General features: G+C 35.9%; 1 protein-coding gene across 1 annotated transcript in view; it reads right to left on the bottom strand.

Annotated features, from left to right (window-relative positions):
* Positions 1 to 23,216, bottom strand: part of Tmeff2 (transmembrane protein with EGF like and two follistatin like domains 2) — a 269,110-nt gene that overhangs the window by 5,339 nt on the left and 240,555 nt on the right. The window lies entirely within an intron of this gene.

Below are 23,216 nucleotides of genomic sequence, written 5' to 3'. Positions count from 1 at the left end.
TACATTAACAAGCAAAACTACTACGATAGGGAAAGCTACTTAAAAAGAGCAAGAACTAAAAGGCCTTCAGAAGAAAGAGCAAGAAAGAATTGAAAGACAGACGTCTTTACAATTGTGTTTAGAGATGAAACTGCAAAATTACCCAGGGCTTTTCATGCTCTTATGCAATTTCCTACATCTTTAACAGCCAGTGATGTGTCTATGAGTTGTCCGACAGCTTTAATTTTCCTTGCACAGAGATGGTATATTGATCATGAACTAATCCCAGAAGAAATATTCTACTTTTTGAATTTCAAAGCCCAGCATAATGTCTCTAAGAGAAATTGCTGAAATACCTTGATACTTTCTCACCATGGGAGCTTAAAAGTTAAAATATAGCTGTTCAATTGTTAAGCAGACAGTTTCCAAACCAAATGCAAATTTCAACAAATATATTCTGTCAGGCCTTTTTTCCTAATCTACTGTGAACATGATTTTTTTTTTTTTTACTAGCATCCATACATTTTTATTGCCAAAATAAAAATACCGAAGGAGCAAATGTTATTTTAGAATTACTTATGTAGATATTCACACAGTACATAGTGAATGCTGTAAGTGTATTTTAATGCATGCATGCTATTTGGCTGGTATTAACAATGCTTTGTGATAATTAAACTTATGATAAAGAAAACAACTTATATTCCAAAAGGTACTTCTTCCACATAAGAACAAGAGTTTTCTTGTGTGTTTATAAATATATACAAATAATTTTCTGATGTTTGTGTGTCCAAATGTTTTTATTTTGCATTTGTAATACCATTTTGTTTGATTAATTATATGTGTATTTTTTTAATAATAAGTTTCATATTTATTTTCTCTTTTCTAATCTGAAATAAAATATCCTTGAAAATTTCTGTCCCCAAAATGTGAGAAATATAACTTCATTGACCTCAATCTAAAGAGTCATTCTATAAGTACTATTCAGGACCACAGTGTTTGGTAAGCAGTAATGAGACACTGCAAGTTAATTATGATTTTTGTGGAAGGGATGCCTTCCTATTATTTCCGCATAGAGAGGCAAAGTTTTTTTTTACAATTTACTGTTATAATTTTCACTGGCAGTCATGGGTGGTGAGAATATTCATCAGGAGAAAAAACATGCCTCTGGCATTTATGAATCAGTCAAATGTATTATTTATGTTTAGGCAATGCTGTAAAATATCTATACATTTTAAGATCTAGATGCCATCTGCAAATCATTAAAGTTTGAAGGAAATTGTTAAAACGTTTAGTGCTTCCTTTCATAACAATATTTATGTCTATTGCTATGATGGTAATATTTCATGTTATAAACCTAAATTCACAGCCATGGTCGAGCTGTTGAAGATGTCATTTCAGTCATTCATTTGTTTTATGTTGCAATCTCTTAAGCTATGAAGGCTTGTGTGATTATTTTTTTGCATTATAATATTTCTATATTAATAACTATAATTAAAGTTCACAAACTGCTTCCATAGAAAAGACAATGAGGGGGCTGGAGTGATGGCTTAGTGGTTAAGATGCCTGCCAACAAAGCCAAACAGACCCAACTTCAATTCCTCAGCAACCAAGAAAAGCATGCATCTGGAGTTTGTTTGTGGTTAGAGGCCCTGGTGTGTCCATTCTCTACCTGCCTCTTTCTCTCCAATAAATAAATTAAATATTAAAAAATAAAAATGACAGTGAGTATATAGAAAATTATTTTTGGCTATTCCCCATTCTTTTAAGTTAATTTTCAAAATTGTGCATGGTGTTTTGGTAGCTGACTGTAAGCATGGTAAGTCAACACAACAAAGCCAAAGTAGATGATGTTAGATAAAATTTCAAACATAGAAGGATCCTATGAAAACAGAAAGAGGCCAGCCATGGTATTTATATGTGCCTTGCAATGCCCTGGTCATTCACAAAGGCATGGAGAAGAATAGACTCATTCTCTGCTAGGGCCAGGAGGCAATAAGCTAGAATGGTCAAACCAGGCACCTGCTGTGTCAAGGAAATTTTAGCAGTAGGGTTTGTCATTGCCACATGGATGAAATCAACCAGCACTGTTTTTTTTTTTTTTTTTTTACTTTTATTTCTGGATCTTCTTCATGTAACAAATGATTCAACACTTCTATTTAGGGTTCATTAGTAATCCTTCAATGCTTGTCCATACCTGCTTGCAGGGAAATTTTCTCTGACTTCCCTACATTTCAGTTATACACCGCCTTTTTAGTTACAGTATTTTTTAAACACATCTTATTTAAAAACTATTTTTTTTCCCCGTTAGCTGAAAATGAAGATCAAGAATTTTCTCAACTCAAAATCCATTCTTTAGACTGTTTTATTTTGTACACTATACCTCGTCCTCCATACTGAAAGCTTGTTGCTGTATTTAAATCATATCCAAAATTATGAACTCAAGTCCAAGGGCTAAATAAGAGCTTATTTGAATGAGGCTATTGCCTTAGTATGGAAAGAGCTACATATTTTCATTAAGTTTATTATCTAGTCAGAATCATCATGTGAGAAAGGAATAGTTTCCAACATAAAATTTGCTAATTAGTTTATACCATTCCTTGTGAGATCTATTTTGCTGCTCATAGGATACTGTCAAATCAGAAAGTAGAGAGATTGAAAATAAATGAGTAGAAGAAATGATCCCTGGGAAAGAAAATGAGAAATCATCAATATATGTCAACAAATTTATAGTCAATCTAACCAAGTAAACCAGTTGATTGAAAACCTGAATATACAACCACTTCTAGTAATGCAATAGACATACTGTAGAAATGAGATTTAAGTATATTAAGAAGAGCAGAAACACAGAAATCTAATATCTAAAACAAATATATGTAAGAGCCATGGTGAATATTTGTGGTCCTGAAGTTTATGTATAGTGGATATCTAAGCAACAATAAAGAATTTAAAGATTTTAAATGATGTAAAATGATTATATGGAAGCGTGCACATTTTCTCTGGTGGCTGATGGCTTACACATTGATTTCTCTTTCTTCCATTTAAAAAGGTTTAATGTAAGGGTTGTGCTTTCTCCTCTAAGAGAGTTAATAGTGATAGTAGAAACTCTTCATGTCCCTGTTTAAAAACCTCAACCAGTTTCCTGTTTAAATGTTTATAAATGGCTTGTTCAGAAAGAGGTCTTGATCCTTTTAAGAGACAACCTGTATAACTTGAGTTATTTACACCAGAGCTAATAGGTTCACATACCCATTGCTAGTCAACACTGGTGAAGAGCTGTTGAAGTGGGTTGCTCTACAGCATAGCTACACACACCCATATACAATTTCTATCCTGGGGTTTGCAGGGGAAAATACAGACAGGAAAAACCAAAGCTGCCTGAGTAAATAGTGCATGGTACAGCCTTAGCACACTGCAAGCCAATTATAAGTAGAAAGGAAACTGAGACAAGCTTAGCGGGTTAGACTTCAATCAATTCAGTTCAGTGTTGTGTGTGTGTGTGTGTGTGTGTGTGTGTGTGTGTGTGTGTGTGTGTCCTTACTCTCACCTTCCCAATTCACATAATTAGCCTGTCAAAGTAACATGTGGTTCAATGCAGAAGCATGGTAGTGTGAATTTTGAGTGGGTTTTATATTTCTAAGGGAAGAGTGTTTTCCTTTGGGTAAGGTTAGAGTTTGGCCAATGATGTTGCAAAAATCAAGTCATATAATTTATTCACATTCTCTCCAGGGTTGTGTTTCCTGAAAAGTCAACTTGAACCAACAGTTACAGAGAGAGGTCTGCTATAAGTAACTTCATAGACAATCCAGTACAGTATGTGTATCACAATTCATTTGAAATTGATTTCATTTGACTAGGCTGGTTCTAAATTTCTGTATTTATTCCTTTAGGAGGGGCACAAGCTTCCTTCTCTCATATGTGGAGCTTTGTTAGATCAAATACACAAAATAGATTTACTGTCATAAAGGGTGGAAGATCATACTCACTCACTTTGCATTACAGTTCATAGATCTTTGAGGGAAGAATGCAGCATCTGATCAGATGAAACACACACACACACACACACACACACACACACACACACACACACACACACACTATCCCACTTAAAGAGAGGACTGATTCTGTGTGTGTTAGAGAAAGCTGAGAGGATTCTGATGAAACAGTAGCTTCAAGAATTTAGTGACACAGTGCCTGACACTACCTACATAAGACCATCATAACAGGAGGAAAAGATGATGACATCAAAATAAAAGAGAGACTGATTGAGATGGGGAGGGGATATGATGGAGAGTGGAGTTTCAAAGGGGAAAGTGGGTGGAGGGAAGGCATTACCATGGGATATTGTTTATAATCATGGAAGTTGTTAATTAAAAAAAAAAGAAGAAAAAAAGAATTTAGTAAAATCTAAAGTATCCTAATGGGAGGCAGTTTTCCACTCTCACTTTAGCAACTAGAGCTAATTAATAGATAAATGTGTTGCTGAATAAAGCAGTGAGTTTTGAGAGATCTTAAGAAAAAGAAACTATTTCCATTTCTCAGAGATGTTGTGTGTTGTTACTGGGTAGTAGATTGAGTTTTTCATAAATTTTAATTATTTGAATTTTAAAAATATTATTTTATTGTTAATATTTATTTATATTAAATTACTGATATTTGCTAATATTTACTATAAACTATACTTTTTTTTTGTTATTTGAGGTAGGGTCTTACTCTAGCCCAGGCTGACCTGGAATTCACTATTTAGTCTCAGGGTGACTTCAAATTCACAGTGAACTTCCTACCTCTGCCTCCTGAGTGCTAGAATTAAAGGCATGCACCATCACACCAGACTCTAAACTATTACTTTTGATATCCTAAAAAGAAGACATGAGGGCTGGAGAGATGGCTTAGTGGTTAAGGGCTTGCCTGTGAAGCCTGAGGACCCTGGTTCAAAGCTCTATCCTCCAAGACCCATGTTAGCCAGATGCACAAGGGGCACATGTATCTGGAGTTCAGTTTGCAGTGGCTGGAGGCCCTGGTGCGCCCATTCTCTCTCTCTATCTGCCTCTTTCTCTCTCTCTGTGTCGCCCTCAAATAAGTAAAAATAAACAAAAAAATTAAAACAAAGAAGACATGAGTAAATAGGTACAATAACAGCAGTACATATTTAAACAAAATAAGTCATTTTGCCTTCATTATGAGGACACAACTCTTTAAATTATTTATTTTTTTATTTGTATAAGTGTGTGTGTGTGTGTGTGTGTGTGTGTGTGTGCACGCATGCGTGTGTGTATGTGTGTATATCAGTGTCTCTTGACACTTAAAGATTGCACTTGGCCTTACATGGGTGCTGGGGAACTGAACCAGGCCTGGCAGACTTTGCAAGCAAACATGTTTAATTGCTAAGTCATGTCCAGCACAACAGTACATGTCATAAAGGGGTATAAATCATCTCTAGTTTTGGATATGTCTAAAATCAACATGTTCTAGCATAACGTTATGTTTATTATGTATTCTGCAAGTAAGTAGGCACAGGCAAAATTCAAGAATTATAATTTGACTATTTCAGTGCTAGAATTGGTCCATATTTTAGTATCAAGTATGAAAACCAGCAGTATCATATAAATATATTTGCATTTGAAAAAATGTGGTTTTCTAGAAAAATATGGTACATTTTATTCCTTCCTTTTGGGGACCAATATATTTTGTAGTACTAGTTCAATTAATATCATTATTCTTTAGTATTACATATTATCTTGAAAATCACACACATGTGAATATCACAGTGTGAGTTATTATTTCATCACCTATCTTGTCCTGTGGGCATAAAATGTACTATATTTTTCTAAAAAACTAACTTTTCAAAATTGAATATATTTATATAATAAAGCTATTTTCAAATTTGATGATAGTATGGGCAAACTCTAGCACTGTAATTTCATATTGAGAGGGTTTTATTCTTTCCATACTTACTGCCATCTCTCTAAAGCAATTTGCAAATAATGTTATTTGACCAATAAAAAAGAAAAATATCTAACTCTCCCTTATATTTATATTATGCCTGGGACAGAAATAAATTATGAATCTGAAGTAAACTCATGATTGTCCCTGATGTGAACTAGAATTGGTCACAGAGAAGATATACAATTTTTATTTCCTGTCCTTATCATGCATAAGCATAAGAGGTGGCAGTAAAACTTCAGATTTTTCTTGAATTGCAACTGAAGTTTTTTTTTTTTTTTAAGAGCAGAAATGCATTCTTATTGAGTAGGTTCTAAATATAATGCAATATGAGCACAACAAATTTGATAATAGCCTTACATACTGACATAGTGTCTTCAAAGCATAGATAGATAAGTAGATAAAAGTAGTCTTATGTTACTCTCTTGTTGCTGTGAACAGATACCCAACCAGAAGCAACTTAAGAAAGAGAAGGGTTTATTTTCAGCTTCAAGTTTCAAGAAGAAATTTCATGGTGGGCAAGTCATGGTGGCAACAGCATGAAGCTGGCTGGTCACATCAATAGGCTGGAAGCAGAGTGCAAATATAAAATAGGGCTGGGCTGTAAAATTTCAAGCCCCATCTCCATTCACCCACCTCCTGCACAAGACTCCACCTCCATAATGTTCCTCAGCTTCCCACACTGGGGACCAAATACTCAAGTACACGAGCCCATGTGTGTGGGGGTACATTTTACACTGAGACCATAACCAGTCTATAGAACACAGGCTCAAAGGATGGCAAGTGAAAGTGCCAGCTGAGCACAGGGGGCAGAAGTATTTAGGTACACAATCAACTCTCAGGTTGTCAGGAGTAGATTCCTAGTTACAACACTCCTTAGTATTTAATCTCTATGAATGATTTAGAGAAACGACTCAGACAAATGCCTTAAAATGCTATAAACAGGTTTTTTTTTCCCTGTAAGTTGAACATTGACTTACTTTTTAAGAAAAATAATTTAAACTACTTAGATATGAAAATTTACTAGTTAGCAGTGACAAGAGCTAGGAGCAGGAGGGGAATGTCAAAACATTCCTTCTCAATTCACCATTTATTAAGTACTGGTAGATAGTAGGGAGAGATTATCCACATTATACGTGTAAACATTCTTAGTTGACATAAAATCAAAGTGGAAGAAAACTAATTTTCATGTTGTTATACTCTTAAGCAAGCAAGGCCTTGATGGTTTTTTCAGGAATTATTTGAATTTCATTTGGGAAAAATAGCAAAAGCTGAAGTATATGTAGTAATTTGGGGATTGGGATAACTGAAACAAAACAATACTGGGCAGTTATTTGCATGGTCTTTTACTATTTCCATTTGTCAAGGTAACACATTTACATGGCCAAACTGAGAAACCTACAAAATCCTGGGGGGGGGGGGGATTTGAATATAATATTTTAACCTTTGGCATCCAGATATAATCATTATGACTCAAGGATTTGGCCTAATGAAGCTTATTTGCATTTAATTAGAAACCCTAGACACCTAAGAAAAAAGAAATTATGTTTTATTTATGATTAAGTGCAAAAGATGAAAATTCTTAGTTCTTTGTTTTTGTTGAGTCAGACCAAGAAGAATTTTTTGAACAGTGAAGCTAGAGTCAGGCTATTAGAAGTTGTGTTCTGTCACTAGTACTCCTATGTGAACTTCACCATTCAGTCAAGAGCCTATTAGCTTTCAGCAAGTGGGTAACTCTTACAGGTTTAGAGGATTTAGCTTGATGACCTTTTAAAAACACAATGTTTTATGGAGCTCTGGACAGCTTTGACAACATTGTCATAAATATCAAGCCTTGGAATGAGTAGGGACCTATGGTTCATGATCCTGCTGGGAGTCCAAGGCTGGCATTGCCTTGGGCTTATGGGGGCATTTGTGACACCTCCCCACAGCTGCTACACCATCTCTTCTTACTGTCAAGCTGCTCTCAGAAGGCAGTTTGCTATAAACTTGAAAGAAATAAAAACTTACATGGAGATATTTTAAGCCAAGAGAACTTCCATTCTGTTGCCTAAATTTATTCCTTTCTTGCCAAATTTATATGCCTTGTGGCTAATCTCAGCATCCCTTCTCAGTAGACTTCTTTGGTGCAATTCTGAAAATGACAATTCTGAAAGTGATGACAAAACAAAGCTATGAACTGTGAGGTCCCATCTATTTGAACTGTCTGAGCTATATGAAGCTATTTTCTTCTTAAGCCACATGCAAGAAAATGGATAGTGAAGATAAGCCTTATCAGGCGACACATTTTTTCCCCTTTGTAACTTGAAGTGGAGAACCTGTGAGGACTAAGACTGCAGCATTTTCTGGAGCACAGTGAGAGCAAAGGCTTTAATAACACAGGGCAACCAAAATACAATGCCAACCCAAACACACAAGTACCAAGAATTTCACTAATGTATTATATGAGTATGTGCCCAACACTGTTATGTTCTGTATGTACTATGCTGTGTGGATATTTGCTTATTATCTCCCAGTGATTTTGCTTGGTTTCTTCTCCATACAACCAAGCAACAGATTCTGAAGAGAACACAGTACCCACAACTACCTAAGAACCATAACAGGGCTATCATTGTGTTAATATATAACTTAATAAAAATGTGTTCCTTGTAATAGCCCACAAGGTAGCTTTATAAAATTTTCACTGTGCATAAATTAGTACACAGAAGCTCAATTGGTTTAAATTACTTGTTTTAGGAATTTGCATACTGGTAAATTGAACTGAGGTAAATGTCAGGGGCTCATTGCAGTGTGATGCCGACTATGTAGTTAAGATACGGAAAACAAAAGACAATATCCCACCTCATATGTTGATTATTGTTTTTCCCTTATGATGACTGATTTTTTTTTTTTTGTCTCATTCTGGAAAACAATTCCTTTGTGTTTTCTTCTTTTCACCCCAGGAGAGATACCTCATTATGAATCCCACTCCTTTTATCTTCCTTAGGGGCTCTCTCAATCATTTTTCTCCATTTTTCCTTATATCTTTAACTCTTCCTCATTCTGTTCTTTCTAATCAGCATTTAGGCATGTTAAAATACCTATTTTTTGGTAAAAATAGAATTAAAAATATCTTTCAAACGATGTTGTTTTGGAAATCTCTTGCCCCTCTTCTCCCTTTATAGCTAAACGTTTAAAAGGTGTTGCCACTGCTGTGTCTTCATATCCTATACTGACTTCAAATCTTGTGCATTCTGCCCCTTGGCTATAGAACAGGGAGTATAGAATCATCTTTGTGTCTGAGCAGTCTCTCATTTTTCTGACTGAATTGTCTCAAGATCTGTGTAATATTTGATACAATTGCTCATGTCCTCCTTCCCCTTCCCCTTCCCCTTCCCTTGTCTCTTCTCCCCTCCCCTGCTTTCTCTCTTCCCTCCTTTTTTCTGTCCTCCCTACCCTTTCCCTCTTCTCCCCCTCAATCTCAATGTATATTCCTTCATAGTCTATTTTGCAGGTGCCTGTTCTCCCACTGATTGTATAAAGTCTGATGCTTTCTTAATCTCTTCTCTTCTTACTCTTTAAAATTTTTCTTTGAGATCTCTCCCCCATGTCTTTCCTCACCACCTAAATGCTTCTTATTTCCAAACAGTGACTAGGCAGCTAGGATACTATTTTATAGGCATCAAATTCATCATATTATAGGAGAACTTCCTTCTCAAGCTTCTCCCAGGTATATTCATCTCAGTTGATTCAAATTAGAAATGAAGTTTCACTTTCAATTAGAATGGAGTAAATCACCAAATTTTGTGATTTCTAATTCCTAACTATTGCCCAAATTTGTCTATTTCTCAATATTTCTACTATTACTCACTTAAATTAGATCATTATCCAGTGACTCACCCGTCTTAATTCCAGTCTTACTCTCTCATATATCAATTTTCCCAACACAGCAAAATTTTAAGAAGAAAAATATGAGTGCATCCTAGTTGCCTAGGAAACAGTTCTCAAGTTACTAATCATTATTCCTTCAATGAATTGAATTGCAGTATTACTTCTTCAGTCTCATCATTTGTAATTTTCTTGTACCCTCCTACCCTCAGAAGATGAAATGTCTTTCTTTTGGTTGAAATCTCCACATGCTGTTACCTTTGCTTGTAATACTCATCTCTCTTTTTATCTGCCAGAATTTTATTCATTGTTCAGGGCTCATCATGGACAATCTTCCTCTAAGAAACTTTTGTGATGTTCTTCCCTGTTCCCTCAATCTGGACTCACTGTCCCTTCTACCTAAAACTACTCCTCATTCCTAGTACTTTGTACATCAAATTTTGGCTAATGCTGATTTCCTTTTTTCTCTGTGGAAGGTTGCTTCAATCACACTTTTGTCTATGGTATTTTTCACCAGTAAGAAGTTGTGAACTTTCTCATGACAACACGGAAGGAAACTTAGTAAAGCACACACACACACACACACACACACACACACACACACACAAAATAGGCAAGTACATTTCAAAATAGAATCTAGGAATATATATTGATAAAGCAATTTGCTTTCATTTTCTGTTTCTGTGTATAATTCTTCATTTATCCTCATATCTAACACTATTTTATTTTGATATATGAAAAACACCAAATCTTTTTATGCTAATGCTCTTCATTGTATTTTATTCATTTACTTTTTATTTTAAACATAAGCAGTATGGATACATCATGTGTTGGTACCATCCTTTCCTTTACCCCTGACCCTGTGCATGATCTACCCTTTTGGTTCCAATGTCAGCTCCTGAGATCCTGTGATATCAAGGGCCATTCTTGGCCATGGTCTGTGAGCATGTGTGAGCAATGGATTGCCCCCTGCTTTCCTCATGTCATAGGAAGACCTCACAGACCTTCAGCTTATTCATGTATTTTTTTAAATTTATTTTTAGAGAGAGCAAGGGAGAGAGATGGCAATGGAGAGAGAATTGGCACACCAGGGCCTCACCCACTACAATTGAATGCCAGATGCTTGTGCCCCCTAGTGGGCATATAACACCTTGACCTTGCCTCACCTTTGTGCATGTGGCTAACATGGGATCTGCAGAGTTGAAAGTGGGTCTTTAGGCTTTGCAGGCAAGTGCCTTAACCACTAAGCCATTTCTCTAGCCCACCTTCAGCTTATTCAGACTTCTGTACCATATGTACTGAGCTAAAATGAGTGAATTTTGAATGTCTTTGTCTCTTTTGAGAAACAAGATCTCCAAAGAATAGTCTATGTGCTTGTCACCATTGCTAATGTCTGTGAGAGACTTTTTAAAATTCTGTTGAATCTCAGAAACATTTTCCAAACATTTGGGCTTCTTTAATGACTTTGTTAGATAACTAACAAAAGCATGACAAGAAATCCCTGTGTGGACAAAAAATGAAGCATCCTCTTGAAATAGGAATAAGTAACACAGCTGAGAAGAGGTGCAGATTGTAACAAAGCTTATGGCTGCTTCAATTTCCACTGCTGATACCTACCGAAGTTCAGCTAGTCTGTGAGAAAGATAAAGCCTCAAGAGTGGCAACAAGGGTAGGAACAAAGACAAATGGGGAAAATAAATGGAAGGCAAATTATCATTTGAAACAAATAGCAATTATTGTCAGCAGAACAGAGAGAACAGTAGGGGTGGGAAACATTTCTTCAACTCCTTGGTTTCCTGGTACAGGCAATGAAGCCACTTGTGATTCTATGCTGCAGGCCTTAAAGGCATGGGGCATGCACTTGGTCAGAATTTCCTAAGGGGAGCTATGTGCGTATGCTGTTACTTTTAGAATGGGCTGAGTGGAAAAAGAGAGGGTTCTGTAGTAAAATACATGTGGGAAGGAGGAAATTAAGCATAGTGATAGAGATTGTGTATTGCTAGTTTCTTCAAAGCCCTTCAAAGGCCAACTTTCTCTATGAAAGCTGAGAATTCTATGTACTATGTGGAATTCTTTAACTTGCTTATGGAGCCTCCCTTCTCCTCCCACTCCTACTTCTTTTTTCTTCCCTGCCACTGGCAAGATTTCTACCAATTAACTACAGCCTCAGTCCTCTTTTTATTGTTTATTCTGATACAGGTTCTCATTAAGTTGATCAGGCTTTTCTTAAGTTCTATAGCCCAGACAGGACTTGAACTTGTTATCATCCTTCCTTAGCATCTCAAGTACTTAGCACAAAAGGATTGAGCCACCGGGACTGTCACACCCTCTTTTGATGAGGAATATTGAATAGGAACATTAGACTACATGCAGGGAACACTATGCTAAGCTACATCTCCAAATATTTTCCCATACCACACATTACAAAATAGTATTTAGTTCTTGGCTAAAAGGGGAAAACAACTAGCTTTAGGGCTCTAGGCACCCAAGTCACCCTAAGGGCCAAGATGGATCAATGGATTAACAAAGTTGTTATAGATTCAAACCACATTAGAAAGCTTTGCACTAGACTACACTCTCTTTTGGATGAGACTGCTCTGTTACTGTATTATCCCTGGGGTCTAGAACATGGAGTGGCACAAGGTAGTTATTAACTAATAGATGAATGGTAATTGTAGGCATAGATGACGTATTTGTCAGTTACCTTTACTCTGAGTGGGGGCTTTGGAAAAACTGATGTCTTTTGGATGTTTGTCTCAAAGATATAACTGTACTTTAGTGATTCAATGTGTCCTTAAAGGCACAGCCAATCTCAATTTCAAGGGGCAAGATGGTGGAGTTTTGTGCTCAATAAAATTTACAGTCATTAAGAGAGTACTAGGTGCATAGGTTTGTGCTTACATTGACTGTGACCTGACATTTTCAAAAGTGAAAGGCAAAATAAACATGAGGAGCAAAAATATGCTGCTAATTTTAAGTTATAAGGAGGATATCTATAAATGAATTGAGAGATTTAGTATAAGCAAATGTTGATGGGTTTGCATATTTCTTCCATATGATATCATGGCTAAGAAAGGGCAGTAAGAGAATTTATAGTGTATATTTGGATTCATTTACGAATTTGGAGTACTGCCACATGATGGGATCTGAGCAAATTAATATGAGTGGTTTTCATTTAAAAGACTAGAAGATACCCTCTCCTAATATTCTAGAATAAAGCAGAATAATTTTATGAGGCAAATATTGCTGATTGTTCATATTTTTGAGGGATAATTTTCTACTTACAACTAGAATTATAGATAAAACTGATTTTTCAAAACTCATGGAGTCAACTATAAGACATAATTTTGAAGTTTTGTTAAGAACTAACCTTTGAACTGCATGCCGCTGAACAGTTTAATGATGTTGAGAAATTATTTTGTTTTTATGCTAGTTCTTTTGGTACATACTAGTTAGTCAAATATCCTTGTATTCAAGCCAATGGGACTATTGTTGAAGGTGGCACTGTGATTTTCTGAAACAAAACTTATAATGTTATAAGTTTCTAGCACATCTTTCCTCCACTTAGCCTGCTATAGAGGCAAGATATCAATGGAAAGTCTTTTTAAAATACTTATGGGCTGGAGAGATGGCTCAGTAATTAAAAGTGTTTGCTTTGGGCTGGAGAGGTGGCTTAGTGGTTAAGCGCTTGCCTGTGAAGCCTAAGGACCCCGGTTCAAGGCTGGGTTCCCCAGGTCCCACGTTAGCCAGATGCACAAGGGGGCGCAGAGGCTGGAAGCCCTGGCGCGCCCATTCTCTCTCTCTCCCTCTATCTGTCTTTCTCTCTGTGTCTGTCACTCTCAAATAAATAAATAAATAAAAATTAAAAAAAATTAAAAAAAAATAGTGTTTGCTTACAAAGCCTGAAAGCTTAGGTTCAACTCCCCAGAACCCAAATAACTCAAGAAGCACAATGTGGGGCATGTGTCTACACATTGTTTGCAGTAGCAGGAGGCCCTAGCATGCTCATTCTCTCTCTCTCTCTCTCTCTCTCTCTCTCTCTCCTGCAAATAAATAATAAACTAAAATATTTAAAGATATATATTTGTATTCTTTTGAAATACTGTCTCATGTAGCCTACGCTGGTCAAGTAAACTGAAGTTGACCTTAAATTTCTGATCCTTCTGCCTCTATCTCTTCAGTTCTGGGTATACAGGTATGGTCCACATACCCAATTATATGCAGGAATTCATGCATTCTAGGCACACAAACACACTACCAACCAAGCCAAAAAAATCATTTCAAAATTATCAGTATCTTCTTATATACACCTATAGATTAGTAACAAAAAACAAATATTTGTTTGCTTCTGTACTGGGTTAAATCAAGTACTCCAAAAGTAGAAGGCTAATGAAGATGAAGGTAGAAATTGGCGTTTTGCTGCTACACACTAGCACAAGAAGAGGGACAAAGACCTGGAAGATGTAAAGAAAGATCCTGCATTTTAAGTTTTGATGGAAGTATGGCCTTGCCCCTACCTAATTTCAGACTTCCAAATAGAATGTAAGATAAATCAATTCCTGTTAGATCATTGAAGTTTGTAGCAATTTGTTATGGTAGCCCTTGCAAATGAACACACTGATGAGGTCACTTTCAATAGTCCATATAGAATCAATGAAAGTTAGCTAAAAGATTGGCTTAGCTAGCATACAACCTAAGTCTAAATTTCCCAGAATGATTATTAATAGAGTCCTGTTAGACTCTCAAAAGAGTCCTAGGTTGGGTGAGTAAGATGACAAGTTTTGGTTTCTTCTTATGTTAAAACACTTGTGGTTTATTACTTCTGCAAAATAGAAAATTATGACTTGAATGTGTTAATTCTGATAACTAAAGAAGTTTTGAGACATAGAAACCTTTCTCAAAGGAGGCCAGTTTACACTATTCATTCTGTCACAAAACAAATGCTGTGACATTTTATTTTTATTGAAAGAAAAAATGATCAGGAAACAAACTGACATTCATAAACTTTTGACAAAAAAAGATTCTAGGTTATATCAGGATTGTGATCTTTCTGTATATTTTTTTAAAATCAAGGATAATCTCCAAGCATTTTTAATAACTATGTACTTTCTATTAATTTCCAGTTTTAAATAACTGTTATGAATCTGAAATGTCTTTAACTTGTAGTCAGTGATGACTTTGCAAAAAAAAAAAGACCTACTCTAAAATAGTTAAGGATGTTGTGTGGTTATAAATAAGTCCTTTCTACTTGGGTAACATTTACAGTTTGAAATTAGTTACTGACCAGATGGTACTTTGTGGTCCAAGTGTTTACTTACCTTTTCATATATCTGACCCACTCCCAGATATAAATTACACTCTCCAAGTACATGGTTAGCCACTTAAGAAATCAATAAGGGTTATGAATCATGTAAAAATTTGAATTTGGAGAAAGTAAAACATTGATTTGTTTATAGAAATAGAACAGCTGAGATTTATAATTGGGGCTTCTATAGAACTATTTACTTAGAAAAAGCACAAAATGAATATATGTAGAGATAAGACTGAGATATAATTTAAAAACTCTTTGCTTTTGATTCAATTGATATTGATAATGTCAACCCACAACCTTTGGCTTTTGGCATATGACCATGTAGCCTTCTGAATCCTAAATAGGTAAGAAACACATTTTCCTTCATGAGCTATTGTTGCAGTCAGGTTAGCAAAAAATAGGCAGAAATTACTCAACTAAGATCAGCTTGTAGGAAAAAAAAAAAGGTTTATTTTGGCTCACAGACTCGAAGGGAAGCTCCATGATGGTAGGGGAAAAGGATGGCATAAGCAAAGGGTGGAACTCACCTCCTGGGCAATGTCAGGTAGACAACAGAAACAGGAGAGTGTGCCAAACACTGGCATGGGGAAATTGGCTATAACACCCATAAGCCCACTCCCAATAATACACTGTATCCAAGAGGCTTTAATTCGCAAATCTCCATCAGCTGGGACCCTAGCATTTAGAACACCTAAGTTTATGGGGGACACCTGAGTCAAACTACCACTTTCTGCCACTAGCCCCATAAACTGATAACCATCCATGATTTAAAATGCAGTGCATTCAGTCCATCCTTAAAAGTCTCCGTAGTTTTTTTGTTTTTTTTTTTTAATCAATCCCAATGTTGTTCAAACATCCCCATAAGCCAAGGTCTTTTAACTGAGCTATAATACCAAAATCCCCCCCCCCCAAAACCATAATGACACAGAATAAACATTCACACCGTAAAGATGACACTAGGCATAGTAAAGAAATATTCAACCAATACAAGATTAAAAAGAAAACAACAAAAAGCAGGGAAAACATCAAGCTCTGTAGTACAACAACTTTAGTCAGTGACAATCTCCAAGTCTGATAATTCTAACCAGCAACAAGTCTCTGGTATTCCAATTCTGCCCCTCCAGCTGGGCTACTCACACTCCTGGAAAACTTCATCCAGGGCCAGCAGCCATCTCGTGATTCCAGCATCTCCACTGAGTCTCTACTGCAATCCATGGTTCATCCTCACAGCTCCATTGTGTCTCCACGTAGGCAGCCAGCAAACCTGCTTCACACTGTCCATAACCATTCCCAAAACACAAGACTGTGTTGCAAACTGAATGACCCTCTCTTTCTTGCATTTCTTATACTCCATAATACCACATGGGGTGCCAATTTGTGAATCCAGGAGGGAATAAAGCAGACTTTGAAGAACAGGACACTCCTTGAGCACTCAGACCCCTCCAAAAGACTCTGCAGTCAGGTATCTAGCAGCAAATGACCCCACTGTTGGCAACAACATTATTGTTTCACTCAGGTTCCCAAGCTGGCAGAAACTAACCAATCAAGAGCAGCTTATGGGAAAAAGGGTTTATTTTGGTCTATAGATTCGAGGGGAAGCTCCATGATGGTAGGGAAAATAATGGCATGGGCCAAGGGTGGACAGCACCTCTGGCCAACAGGAATAGGAGAGTGTTCCAAACACTGGCAAGGGGAAACTGTCTGTAACACCCATAAGTCTGCCCCAAACAGAACATATTAATTCCCAAATCCCTAGCATTCAGAGCATTTACGATTTTGAGGGACACCTGAATTAAGCCACCACAGCTATCAAATCTATTAGCTCATCAATATGTCTGATCTAACTCATAAATTGATTCAATATCTTAAAAATAATGACTTGTTTCCGCCTATGTAGCAAATAACAGTTTAGTGTAAGTGATGTCATATGGAGTTTCTCTCCTAAAGGGCACATATATTAGAGAGTGAGTTAAGCAATAAGCAAAAAAAAAAAAAAAGCAAACGAATAAAAAAAATCCCTACCTTCTAAATTAGAAATATTATAGGGGGACAAAGGATGTTCTGTTTCAGAACAGCGAGATGGCAGACCTATTATGAGAGGCAAGAAAAGTGCACTGAAGAAGAAAGCATAAGAAAGAGCTGGTCAGGTGATAATGACCAGTTCCAGGGCAATGGTGACAGATGCTGTGATCAAGGAACACCTATCAAAGCAGAAATCCTACACAGAGCTCACCACTAGATAACAGGCCTGTTGTGGCTCAGGGAACATTGCTGAAGAGGGGGTGGAAAAATTGTAAGAGCCACAGAGTCGATAGGAATACCCTGAGGCACGGTCTCCTACTCATTATTCCATAGGCACTGACCAAGGCTTTCAGGACCACACAGTGAATAACATAACCCCCCTGCTGAGGACCCCCCTGAGTGACAGGAGCAGGGGTGATAAAAAAGTATAACATGTATATATATCTAAGTTAAATTAAATTTAAAACAAGGAAAGAGCTGGTCAGGTGAAAAATCTCAGGGGGAATCCTTGATTGAACAGAGCAGAGGATGACTACTGTGGGCAAGATGTACTACAGATATCAGAGAAGCCAGGTGGAAGAGGAGAGAAACACAAAGAATACTGAAAGGCCAACAAGTCCTTTCTATGCAGAACATTGTGCGAGGCTAAGAAATACTGCTTTAATTTCAAAGGCACTGGAAAATAATTTGGATAGTTTCTATCATTGTGTGTGTGTATGTATGCATATATATATATATATATATATATATATATATATACATACACATATATATATATACACACACATATATACATACATACATATATATACATATATATGTATATATATAAATGTATGCATGTATATATGTATATATATAATATATATGTATGCTATATAATATATATTATATACATATACATACATAATATATAATATATGTAATATATAATATATATTATATATACGTGTATAGATATACATACATACATATATATGTGTATATATATTAAATACTTTACTTTTATTTATTTATTTGATAGGTAGAGAAAGAGACAAAATGGGAATGCCAGGGCCTCTAGCCACTGCAAACAAACTCCAGACTCATGCTCCACCATGTGCAGCTGGCTTATGTGGATACTAGGGAATTGAACCTGGGCCCTTATACTTCAATGACATGTGTCTTCACCACAAACCCATTTCTCCAGCCATAGCATATCTTATTATATGCAAAATGGATCAACAAGAGTACACAAAGGAAGCAGACAAAATGGACAGGTCATCAGTACAACAGTGCAGGTGAAAGACATCAAGTCTTGGATTTGGGTAGGGAGAAAAAAATACTCTTATTCCACATATAGCTTCAAGATGGATTGGATATGACTTTTTATGTATTCAAAAGTGGGAGGGACTGCAAGGCATGATAATAATACGTGCAATTCCAGTACTTTGCATGTTGAGTCAGGAGGATCATGAATTTGAAGCCAGTCTGTGCTATTCAATGAGACCTGGTCTCCAAGAAAAAATAAGATGAGGAGAAACTCCAATAACTAGATACTTTTTTGTCATTTCCCCATGTGTATGTTTGTGGTATATATGCATTCATGTGAGTGTGTGTGTGTGTGTGTGTGTGTGTGTGTGTGTGAGAGAGAGAGAGAGAGAGAGAGAGAGTGTGTGTGTGTGTGTGTATGGCACAGATGTATGTGCATGTATGTGGAGACCAGGAGATAATGTTGAGAGTCTTCTTTGATAGCTTTTTCACCTTATTTACTGAGGTAGGTTTCTTTCCCTTTTCCTTCCCCTTTCCTTCCCTTCCTCTTTCTTTCCTTCTTTTCTTTCTCTCTCTCTTTTCTTACTTCCTCCCTCTCTCCTTCCATTCCTTCCTTCCTCTCTTTCTTTCTGGCTGACCTGGAATTTCCTGGAATTTACTATGTAGCGTCAGGATGGCTTTGAACTCTCAGCGATCCTAACACCTCTGCCTCCCTAGGGCTGGGATTAGAGGTGTGCACCACCACACTTGGCTAGGTCTCTTTCTTCAATCCAGAGCTTGCCCTGGGATCCTCTGTTTTTGCTACCCATGTGCTGGGATGACTGACAGACCAACAGTTATGTGGATTCTGGGATCCAAATTGTGGCCTAAATATTGTGCTGTAAACTCTTTATCCACTAAGTCATCCCTCCAGTCTCTCAAAGGACTAGATTTTACCTTAAGTATCTAAATGGTGACCTCTCATAGTATGGAGTTTATGAGGAGAATTACTTTTAGCTTCAATATACAAATCTAAGAAACTGTTTATTATGAATTTTTTGAGAAAACATTTCAAATTATATATTTGTGATTCAGTATGTCTACAGTAGAATTATGTAAACTGGAAAGAGTTTGTAGTTTGGTAGAAAAATATTAGAGGATAAAATGTCCACTAAAAAATGTTAAAAATATTTGTGATTATAGAATGCAAACCAATACCTATGAATTGTCTGAAGCAGAAGGAAGGACTATAATGGTGTAGACAACATTGTGGAGGGCAGTTTAAAGGCAAGTTAAGAATTATTCTGAGCTGGGTGTGGTGGTGCACACCTTTAATCCCAGCACTTGGGAGGCAGAGCTAGGAGGACTGCTGTGAGTTCAAGGCCACCCTGAGGCTACATAGTGAATTCCAGGTCAGCCTGGGCTAGAGTGAGACCCTACCTTGAAACAATAAAACAAAACAAAACAAAATAAATAAATAAAAAATAAAAAAAATATTCTGAAATGAGGGGGAATTTAGACTATGAAGAACACCATGGAGGGATGCTTTTTAGTAAAGCATTTCTTTCTTTTTGAAAAATATATCAAAAGAAATGAGAGTTCATTAAAGACAAGAGGTTTTCAGCATTGCTTTTGTCAATTTGTATTATATAACACAGGTCTTTTATTGGTCAAAGTATTATGATAATTTAATGGTTTTAAGGTGTTTGTGGGTCTCTCTTTGACTGTAATTCCAAAGAAGTGTTAATGTAAGTATGAATGCATATATATATATATATATATATATATATATATATACACACACACACACACAAATATGTGTATAAGTGTATGTGTATAGAAAACTGTGTGTGTGTATATATATATATATATATATATATATATATATACACATATATATACACATACATATATATGTATGTGTGTATATATATACCGTTTTCTGTATGTATATATATATACATATAGACATGTATATAGACATATATACATGTATTCTTTGATAAATATATATCTATATATACACATGTATTCTTTGATAAATTAAGAGGGCAAAGCCAGAAACATTCAGTAAATTCCATTTTAAAGAAGGTTGAAAGCAGAGAATCTGTTCCAGATGCCATGTATGCCTAACTTTCAAAATCTATTTTAAAATAAGAAGGTTAAAGATAGTGAGAGAATTCTCATAGTCTCACATCTAATTTTTCTATGTGTTCTTATGTTTAATCTGGTGTTTCCTTCTCAGCGTTTCAGTGGTAACAAATTGTCTTTTGAGTTGTACATGCAGAGTTAGGGGGGAAATGAAAAAAGCAGTCATCTGGATAATTCCAGGCCAAAAAACAATTTTGTCTGAAATGTATCGATAATTGCGGCAGAAATTCTCTTTTTGCCGGAGAGGTCCTTATGAGTGCTTCTTCCTCCACTTGAGTCTGTCAGCAGACTCATGACCATAGGTGTTTCACTTACTGAAAGAAACTGTCTCATTCAACACGAAGAATGTGGTTCTTTGGAGAGGGCAAAATTGCTTAGTTCTATATTTTTTTTCTTAAAAATAAAGTATGCTAGATATTTTTCATTATAAAAACAATTCACATTGAGTTGAGAATAGTAAAAAAAAAGAGAGAAAGAAAAAAAAAAAGAAAAAAGTAAGGAAAGAGAAAGCATAGAGAGTAAAGGAACAAAAGAAAGTACCAAACCTTAGAGCCTAAAGAGAACTGCCACAGATTTTTTTATTTCTGGTCTTTTGACTACATGGACCTTGTGGATCTGCTTACTTTGGATTATGCAGAAGTCTTTCTCATTCAGTCTCTCTCTCATTATATATAATTTACACATTTATTGTATCTCATGTATATATATATATATATACACATTACATATGTGTATGTGTGTGTGTAGATTATATATATATATATATATATATATATATATATATATATATGTTAAAAATACATATATCAAGTGGAAAATATGAAAAAAACTAAAGAAGTCATCAAAATTTGACAATGAGTTAAAGACGGTTTACTATAATAAACATGATTTTATCATAAATAATATACAATGAGTGAAAAGTTTTTCTTATGTATAAATGTAGTAGATTCAGAGATTTTCCTTAGTTATTAACAACCTCATAATAGAAATACGATCTCTTCCCTCTGTGTTTTCTATACTCAAATATCCATCAGTTGCCTTTGGTGTCTATACTATTCCTTCAGAACAATTTCTCTAGTTCTAAATATGAACTTGTGTGTTTCGTCTAAAAGACTGATCATCTTTTCTGTTTTAGATGGCAGATCTGGGAGTGGGCTGATTACTTTGAGAGTCATAAATTTTTCCATCCTTTTTCTTTTGATCTTGGGTCATTGTAAACAAATGTTATCGGTCCTGACTATGCCCTGAGATGACCTGATTGTCTGTTCAGGGTTAATGACATTAAACCTCAGGATTTTCATCTGCAGGTTTTTTTTTAAAATTTTTTACTTTACTTTACTTTACTTTACTTTACTTTACTTTACTTTACATACTTTACTTTATTTTATTTTATTTTATTTTATTTTATTTTATTTTATTTTATTTTATTTTAATTTTATTCTTTTTGACTTTCAAGGTAGAGTCTCACTCTGTCTGAGGCTGACCTAGAATTCATTATGTCGTCTCATGCTGGCCTCAAACTCACAGAGGTTTTCCTACCTCTGCCTCCTGAGTGCTGGGATTAAAGGCATGTGCCACCAAGTCCTACTTTATCTGCAGTTTTGAACAATGGATCTCCCACACCAGTTAAAGTTTAGTTTCATATAGAGAAGAAAAATTAAGGCTAGTGTGGGAACACCTTTACAGTCTCACCTCCCATCTGCCTTTCTACCACACCAAGTTGGACCCACATATGCTCCTTATCGTCTGTTCAAGCTATGGTGTTGTATAGAAATCAGGAGTACAGCTCAAGGAAGGAGATCTTCAGGTAGCAGAAGCCTTTATCTTATTTTCTGAGTATTCTGTAGTATTGCTTAAGAGCTACTACACATCAGGAATGTTTGCTGTTAGTCTTGCAATACACAGTTAATACCTTTTGTAACTTGGGACAGTATGATAAGTGACAGTGTGTTTTCCAACACTGAAAGTAATATAATTTCATTTAGCACAAGAGTTATTGTGTCAGATGGTCTGAATTTCAAAGCTCCTGTCAGTACTCAGTACTAGTGAGACCTGAAGCAATTCATGGATCCTTGTGTAGATGTCTCCTTATCTGTAAGCTAGAGATAGAAGACTCATGTTGATCACAGAAGGATACTTGCTAAGACTCCGAGGTGAAAGTGAGGAATAAAAGGCGTCCATTTAGAGTGGATTAAAAAGCATTATTTACCACATTATTCACAATGAATAGGAAATAGGACCGGCCTAGCAGGACAAAGAAAATCTGGTACATATACATGGCATTTTGGGCAGCTATGAAGTCAAAAGAAATAACGGCATCTTCAAGAAAACGAATAGCACTGTAAAGCAGTGTGCTGAGTGAAATAAACTAACTCTGAAAGACAAATACCATGTTTTCTTTTATATGTGGAACAGAGATTTAAAATTATATATATATATATATACATATATATGTACACACATATATGTGCATATGTGGGCAGATATGTGTGCATATTTATGTGTGTGTGTGTGTGTGTGTGTATGTAGATATGAAACAAGAAAGAAGACCACAAGAGGAAAGAAAGAGATCATAAGAAAAAGGGGAAGCGAGCATGTGATGGAATACATGTGACAGGAAAGAAGGGAGGACTGTTAGGGAAGGGAACCATCCAGGCTGCAGAGGGAATGGAATGGTGGTGGGGGGGGAGGCAGTGGAGGAAGGGAATAAATGACA

Source organism: Jaculus jaculus, chromosome 4 (assembly GCF_020740685.1).
Source record: "Jaculus jaculus isolate mJacJac1 chromosome 4, mJacJac1.mat.Y.cur, whole genome shotgun sequence".
Lineage (NCBI taxonomy): Eukaryota > Metazoa > Chordata > Mammalia > Rodentia > Dipodidae > Jaculus > Jaculus jaculus.
The sequence above is the reverse complement of the archived record's forward strand: the minus strand, read 5'-3'. Positions and strand labels throughout refer to the sequence as shown.